The following is an 8,377-nucleotide window of genomic DNA, read 5'->3' as shown; positions in this document are numbered from 1 at the left end:
GAATGGCATGTGTCATCCAGCAACCTGCAATGACCGGTCTTTGAGAAATACCTGCAGCAATGTAAACAGAATTCAGTGTGTCCTCAATTTTCCTATCCCCCGGGTCCTTTACTATAAAGGAGCCGGGAGCACCGCCTTCTTAGAGAGGCGAGAGCCTGAGACGTCTACAGCCAGAGATTCTTCCCAGAACTTTCTGCCCTCGGGCAAAGGGGAATGTATGCAAAAAAAAAACACGTTTTGACACCTGATATTTCTTATCTGGATTTTTCAAGGCTAGCTTAAATAAATCATCTAATTCTTTAGAATCAGCAAATGTGAGTCAGTTTGTCTTGAGGGAGAAAAAACGACTGCTGATTTGCAGCGTCCTCTAGGGGGAGCTTTAGCACATCCCTTATAGCTAAAATGAGGGGTTCAATAACCTGTGTAGGAGTGGAATCCCCACCTATGGGATCCACATTGTCCCCATCATCCAGTATATCATCATCAGTATCTGATAGAAGTGCAGGTAAAGCACGTTTAGGTGGACCTGCAGTAGAGAGGGGGTATGGGGAACATCAGCCATGGCAGCCAAATCTGCTACTGCTTGTTGCAGTTCTTGAGTTTTGTGGGCATTTGCAGTGAGCTGAGATGACATATCAGACATCATAGTTTTGTTTGCACCCAGCCAGGAAGGCTCGTGACCCCTCCCCCACATTCTCCTCAACGTTTTGTAAGGACTGACTACACTGTTCACATGAAATGGAACCAGATGAGAGTAGGGAGAACATGGTGTTATAGACACTGCATAACTTGTGTTTTACCATGGTAAACAGGAACACACAACAATACACATACAACACCAGTTACAATGCAAGCCTGCCCCACTGTATGTGAGAGGAGACACAGAGGAAGAGAAGGCACCAGCACACCCAACGCTAGAGAGCCCCAGTGAGGCTGTTAGCATTTATTTCAGTGAAACACTGTTTTAAAACCCAATTTTCCCTTAGGAATGTGTAATGTGCACAGTTTCAACAGCTCTCCCCCAAGCTACACCCTGTACCAATGATCCAGCGTGTGTCAGCGTCTGGAGGAGCTGTGTGAGACTGCTGCTGCTGTATCTGCAGAGGAAAGCGCCAAAATGCAGCTGAGCCCGCTTAGATGTAGCTACGCCCCCCTAAATGGCACCGGAGCTACTGAAGATTTTATACTGGCAATGTCTCCAAACATGCTTAAAACTTCACATAAATGCTCAGTTAAGTCCATCACTAGCCAGTTTACACAGAGGCAATAGCGGATACCCCCAGGAGGGGTGGTCTTCAGTATGCCGGCTGTCGGGGTCTCCCTCTTGGGGGTCCACGACCCCCCTTGAGGGAGAATAAATATGCGCGCCCGTAAGGGGCTTATTTGCTCTCGCAACGCTGTCGGTATGCCGGCGGTCGGGATCCCGGCGCCGGTATGCTGGTCGCCAGGAGCCCGGCCGTCGGTATACCATACTACACGTGCAGAAAATATATTACTCCCAGCGCTTGCTCAATATCACACATACAGCTTGAAAGTTGTTGAATTAATTTTTGTTTTATTTATAGACATGTAGATAAATACTGGATAAAAAAATAATTTAAATGCTGGATTGGTATAACGTATATTTTTATTATATAACAATTAAAATTCTAAAACTCTAAATACCGGTACAAACATATAACAAACAAAGACAAATAGTGAAATACCATACTACACGCCCCAGGAGGGACCCGTATGCCTCACCTGTGTGATAGCCGCACCATGAACCAGGGGACCCCCCCTACTGCGACCCCGGTGTGTACTCCCCACTGATGTTCACCTTCAGGCATATGTTAGGGGTGTGTGGCGTGCTGCAGTTGTGGCAGCCAAGGCGCAGTGCCCCGCTGAACAAACAACCTCTCAGGACGGTGGTCCTGCAGCGGTGAAGTGGCTCTGCACCTCGCGAGGCCGGGGACCGCCCCCCCCCCCCCCCCCCTTAACTCCCACGGCGCAGGTATGCTGTTGCCCAAACAGCATACCAAAATAAAAGTTTAAAATAAATTGAAATAGAAAAACTCTGGAGCCAGCATCCTCTCCTGAGGGCACTTTTTTCTAAACTGCCTGTAGGAGGGGGCATAGAGAGGAGGAGCCAGCACACCCAGTGGAAGAAATTTAAAGTGCACTGGCTCCTTTGGACCCCGTCTATACCCATCATACTAATGTGTCCCCAATATCCCTTATGGATGCTAGAGAAATAATGGGGCAGATGTATTAACCTGGAGAAGGCATAAGGAAGTGATAAACCAGTGATAAGTGCATGGGGATAAATACACCAGCCAGTCACCTGTTGTCAATTTACATACTGGAGCTGATTGGCTGGTGAGTTTATCACTTTGCGCTTATCACTGGTTTATCACTTCCTTAATCCTTCTCCAGGTTAATACATCTGCCCCAATGTTTCTTTCTCGTCCACTAGGGGGCACAGGATTCATTACACTGGGTATAAGCTGGATAGGGAGCAAGGCAGGCAGCAAAGAGTTACAGTACTTTCTTTTTTCCCAGCATAAGCCAGCCCCCGTTCCCTATATCCCGCCTCTAACCCAAGGCCTGCCAGTTTTTTCTTTGGTGCTGGGCAGGAGGCACCTTTTAAAAGAGGGGGCTGTATATCAGCCCTGATCTACTTTCTTTTAATTTTTTTTCATTTTCTCTTACAAGATGAGCAGCGATGCGGGCAGACACTGCAAGCGCCCGCACAGCCGCTCCGGTACGCGGCGCCGATGGGTCCCTGGGGTTTTGCACCTGGGGGGGAGGTGAGCCTAGCCTGTAGCCCCTCCCCCGCCACTGAGGCTTGCTTGAAGCCAGGCTTTCTGCCTGCCTCAGGATTACTTCTCCCTCTCACCTGCACCTGATAATTAAAGCAGGTGCTGTAGGTTAAGATCATTTATTGGGAAAGATGTATTAAGCCTGGAGACTGCATAAGGAAGTGATAAACCAGTGATAAGTGCAAGGTGATAAATGCACCAGCCCATCAGCTCCTGTCAATTTACATATTGGAGTGGATGGGCTGGTGCACTTATCACTTCCTTATGCCTTCTCCTGGTTAATACATCATTGTACTAGCAGGAGTACTGTGTTGGAGGAATTTACCACATTACTACACCAGCACTAAAGTAGAGGGTGGTTTTGGCACTGTCTCCCCTGTACCTTGCTCTTGGAGCCTGGTCCTTGCGTCACTCCTTCCTGTTATCTATAGCTGGACAGTTGAGTATAATTACCCACTATTAGTGCATTGAGCGGTGCCTGTGTACTTGAGTGTGGAGTTTGTATGTTCTCCCGTTTGGGGGGGAAATTGCCTAGGGTCTGAAAGTTAATATCCATTTGTACATAACCTATGGATATTCAGCCGCTACCGCACTAACTGTTGTTGAGGTATGCTTTACTCTCTTGTACTCCTAGGTTGTCACATACTAACAGTTTCACCAGTGTCTGACACTTGGTTTGGCACTGCATTGTATGTCTTTCAGATGCCAGTTACAAGGGAAAGTAGTGCCTCGCATTTATAAAGTTGGTGTCTCTCTCCCAAGGGGGCTGACAACTCACCTTGCTGCTCCACGCCCCCCTTCCCCCCAGCTCGGGGCTAACACTCTGTGCTGGCCCTGTGCAATACCTACAGCCACACTACACTAGACATGCCCAATCTCATCTGATCTTGGAAGTTAAGCAGTGTTTGGCCCGATTAGTACTTGAATGGGAGACCACCTGGGAATACCAGGAGCTGTAGATCATATTGCTATGGGGGGCGGCTGTGTTGGCAGTACTCCTCACAGCCTCCCAAAGGTTGGGGATGGATTACTCCTCTGGGGGTATAGTACCCACAAGCTGCACAGCATGATGGTCTCTGGCAGAGGTGGCAGTTCAATCCTGCTCATCGGGCAGGGGCCCGGGTTTCAGGTACAGAAGTACTCCTTCTTTGGCTCACCTAGAGACCTCCTAGCGGGTACATAGTATCAGACGATTTTATGTGGGCCCAGGGCATGCGGCTTCGCTTAACCTATTTGCGACGCTTGGTCCCTCAGAGATCCACTGGATCCAACGGAAGGAAACCGGGAATATTTTCTGAAGACTGCACTTCTAAGATAGTAGAGACCCCAGTATACCTACAGCCACATCACACTGGACATGCCCAATCTCATCTGATCTTGGAAGCTAAGCAGTGTTTTACCTGGTTAGTACTCGGAAAGGAGACCACCTGAGAATACCAGTGGCTGTAGGTCTAGTCAGCAGAAATATTAACACAGGGTAGGGGCCACTGATAAGGGACAGACCTAGCCTCCTCCTTACAAGGCTCCATGCAGCACTTGCACCGGTCCGCTCAGGGACACAGGCTGTGCTTCCGGATCTTATCCTATGCCACTCCCTCTTTTCTAGAGCCTAGGTAGTTAAGGCCTTTGGTAGCTGGGTGGTAACACTGGAGCTCCTTACCTATTAGCCTAGTAAGACAGAGTTGCCCCATCTGGGTTTACGTCTAGAAAGGCATTCACCTACTCAGTTAGTGCAACCCGGTCCTACAGCTACACTAAACTATGCATGCCCAATCTCATCTGTTTTTGGAAGCCAATCAGGGATGGGCCTGGTTAGTGCTTGGATGTGAGACCACCTGGGCATACCAGGTGCTGTAGGTTTGGACACTGGAGGCTTTTCCTTCTGGGGGTCGGTTGCCAGGGTAGTGACCGGGAGCACCTTGTGTCTCCATTCCGGGCATATGGACTCCACCCCTACCAAAACTTGGATGGGCCTCCTTGTGCCACATGCAGGGCAGGAGATGACACCCTCTTGCGGCAGGATCTGGACAAGATGGTTTCCACGCTGGCAGCTTCCATAACAATGTTTATACTTTAGCAGTACCAGCTCGGCCCTTGACTTCCTCCGCCTGCAGGGCAGGATAAAGAGTCAATCTTTTTTCCAGTACCTACCAGCAGCCAGAGGGTTCGCAGCCCTGTGCTTGAGGGCCCTGGGTAGCCAGACATCCACACCCAGACCAGCTACAGCTGCACCGTATGACAGGCAGGTCCTCATCCTGGGGGTTCCCAGGAATGGGGGCCTAAGCCTCCGCAGCAGTTTAGTACCTCACAGGACACTTGGGTCAGAGAGGGAGTCTTTCAAGGTTTCGCTCTAAATTTAGGGTAGACCCTCTTCAGTGGTTTCAGCCTCTGTATTCCGTGAGATCACAGGCTGAAGCTCATCAGGAGTCTGTGGACTCCCCTCCTGGACTCCAGGGTCATTGTGCCAGCTCCCCATACCTGACGGGGGCTTCTGCAGCAGCCCTGTGTTAGGTTCAGCGGTGCACAGCACTTCTTGTCCTATTCTCCATTTCGAGTTGTTAACTGGGTCTTCAGTTCCCCAGTTCTGTGAGGAGTCCCTGTGCACCTTACTGAGGGTTTGGGCATCGGGAGATTATACGACATCCCAGAGCATTTAGGATGCAGTTTAGGCTGTTTTGCTTGTCTTTATGTCCTCAGGTTGGGCATGTAGGTACAGTACTACCACTTCAGACATGACTGTTCAGGTCAATGACATCCATGGTTGGTTGTGGCTGCACATTTGCATCACAGGGATGTCAGGCATTCGCCACATTTGGTCGACTTCCTTCTCTGGGCTCAGTCCCCAGAGTTCTTGACAGTACACATTCAGGAGATGGTGGAGCCTCTTCAGCCTAGGGACTAGACGCTCGAGGGGCAGACTTGTCTTCCCACTTTTGCAAAATAGGCTACATTACAGAGTTCAGCTGTCCAGTAGATCTTGCTCCTATAGGACTGGTTACAAACCCTGCTGTCACAGACTTCGGGCTATATTCAGTCCTTGGAGAGTGTTCATCCATGACTACAGGTGGACCCTGGTCTCCGCAGTAGTCAGGTTCACAGGGGAGAATCAGTTGTTACACCCTTGTCCTTTAAGCTTGGACCAGGTCTCAATGACATATACAATTTCAGGATCCTGGTCCTCTTCACAAGGGGTTCACCATTCTTTCGCAGGAGGGTGGCTCTAGTAGGCCTGGACTACTGTCCCTGTCCTTCGGTATTCAAGACGGGGACTTGATTTCCCCTGATGCCAGTCCTCTGGGGTGGAGGTTGCCTATGGTCACAGGTATCCGGACAGGACACCTCCGGTTTGCCAGCTCCCCATCCAGGGCTGGGGGCTCCAGGCTTTTTGTTGAGTGCTCGGCTCAGTCTCTCTCCTTGGGAGTACGCACACAAAAAGGATTCAACTGCTGGTCAGCCGTTTGGACCTTCCAGGGTTAGACGTGATGCGGTCTCGCAGGTCATCTGGATGCCGAGTTCCGGTTTCCATGCTGGGAACCTGCATCCTTTCTAGTAATTGCATCAACGACTTACAGGAGTTCTTCCCTGTTCATCTCTCACGCAACAGTCATCCCTCTATAGTCATCGCGGGTCCAAGCGGATAGGGGACAAAATGTTCAATTGACTGGATCAGCCTCCTCAGTTCTCAGGGCCTTGGTCGGCATCCTGGTCAAAACAGTTTTTTTTTTTTTAAGGGATGGCTCTGGTGACCTCCGTCCTAGTCTGGGTTTTTTTTCACAGAGCCTGGGAAATGACTTCGGCCTGACGTTTGTTAAGGCACTTTGGTGATTCTTCATTGTTAAGGATCTCTCAAAGGATTTGCTCCCTGTTCATTCAGCTTTTCAGTCCTGCTGGTTTTTCCCCCAGACAGTTTGGGACATGGATCTACAAGTTTCATCTTCTAGAGTCTTGGCTGTCAGTCCATCTTTCTATGTCAGCAGGATCAACTCTCAATCATCTGATCCTTCTCAGGCCTGTCTTCCTGTTTGGCTTCTGTTGATACCCCCAGTTGCTCTGGGGAATGTGTCCTAGATTCCTCGGGCCCTCCTCTCGGCTACTTTTGACCCATTGGACACAGGACAGCTGTGTTGGCTCACCTGGTGGGCCTTTTTCCCCTTGCTACTGTTTCCTACAGACATGGCGGTTCCTTGCACTGGTTGGACTTCTTGCCTTAGGTGGTTTCCAGGTTCTGGGGTCACCTGGGCATGGTCCTTCGGGCCTTTCCCTTGTGACTCCGGTGGTGTCCTTGTTGGTTGTTCTGTGGACTTTCTGCAGTCCTATGGATGGGCCTTTGGATGATCACTGTTTGGATTCCCATAGACAGGGCTGGCCAGCTTCTCTACAGGCCTGGGCCAGGTTGCTTCATCGCCCATTCGCTGGGCTGCTTTATTATGTCCCTTGCGGGTGGGTTTCTGCTCCTTCTGCTGTTTTAGCTTGGAGTTCTTTGGGGCAGCTTCCGGTGGGGCCCCTGTTGCGCAGCATGCAGGTAAACCTCGTGACTTCTGCTCTGACCTGTCAGGTTTTTAGGCACTGGACTTCAGGCTTCTGGTGTCTCCGCCTTCAGGCGTAAGGTTTTTTGTGCAGTCCAGGAGCGTCCCCACCCTTGAGTGGACAGCTGTGTAACGTCCCAGTGTAATGAATCCTGTGCCCCTAGTGGACGAGAAAGAAAATAGGATTTAGGCTCTTACCTTGTTAAATCCTTTTCTTTAAGTCCATAGGGGGCACAGGACACCGTCCCGGACGCACCTGTCTTGTGGGAACTTTTTCCTATATGTGGTGGTGTAAGGCCGGTCATCCTGAGTGTATCTCTAGAAGTGATGTGGTTTGCCTGTCTCCTCTTTTCTGGCTTCTGCTCAGGGTTTGCTAACTAAAACTGGCAGGCCTTGGGTTGGGGGCAGGATATAGTGGACAGGGAGCCTGGGCCATGCTGGGAAGAAAGTAACTCTTTGGTGCCTGCCTCGCTCCCTATCCGTCCTATACCCAGTGTAATGAATCCTGTGCCCCCTATGGACTCAAAGAAAAGGATTTAACAAGGTAAGAACCTAAATCCTATTATCTGTACTTACGACTTTCAAGTTATTGTACCTAGCTCCCAGAAGGTTATTGAACAGACGGAACTTCATGACCGTGGACCAATATGTATTCCAGTCTTTGAATTTCCCAGCTAAGACAGTCTGTCTCTACAGCTAGCACTATTAAAATGTCCTGCTTATTGTCCTTTTTGTGCTTATGAAAGATCAAACGGAGCACTGTCCACACGACAAGCAGAAGGCGGCTGATGAGTGGGACATGTAGTACTTTGCTGGATTATTGTCATCAAGTGGAATCCAAGTCAATCTCAGCAGTGTTCATACAAGAGGTAGAGAGCTAGGAAGCAGATTATTCACACCTTAGAGAATAGCCTCCACATCCTGAGGTGTTCCAAGAAATTTTAGAAAAATGGGGTCAGGTAGAAGTCAACATGATGGTATCGCATTTGAATGACAATTTGCCATGATTCTGGGCAATGAATACACAGGCATATTTAGTGGGTGCTATGT

General features: G+C 49.6%; 2 pseudogenes; both read left to right on the top strand.

Annotated features, from left to right (window-relative positions):
- The first annotated feature begins 3,644 nt into the window (after positions 1-3,644).
- Positions 3,645-3,763, top strand: LOC134950111 (5S ribosomal RNA; annotated as a pseudogene).
- A 371-nt stretch (positions 3,764-4,134) lies between these two features.
- On the top strand, positions 4,135-4,253 carry LOC134945002 (5S ribosomal RNA; annotated as a pseudogene).
- Positions 4,254-8,377: the final 4,124 nt, after the last annotated feature.

This window comes from Pseudophryne corroboree, chromosome 1, assembly GCF_028390025.1.
Source record: "Pseudophryne corroboree isolate aPseCor3 chromosome 1, aPseCor3.hap2, whole genome shotgun sequence".
NCBI lineage: Eukaryota > Metazoa > Chordata > Amphibia > Anura > Myobatrachidae > Pseudophryne > Pseudophryne corroboree.
The sequence above is the reverse complement of the archived record's forward strand: the minus strand, read 5'-3'. Positions and strand labels throughout refer to the sequence as shown.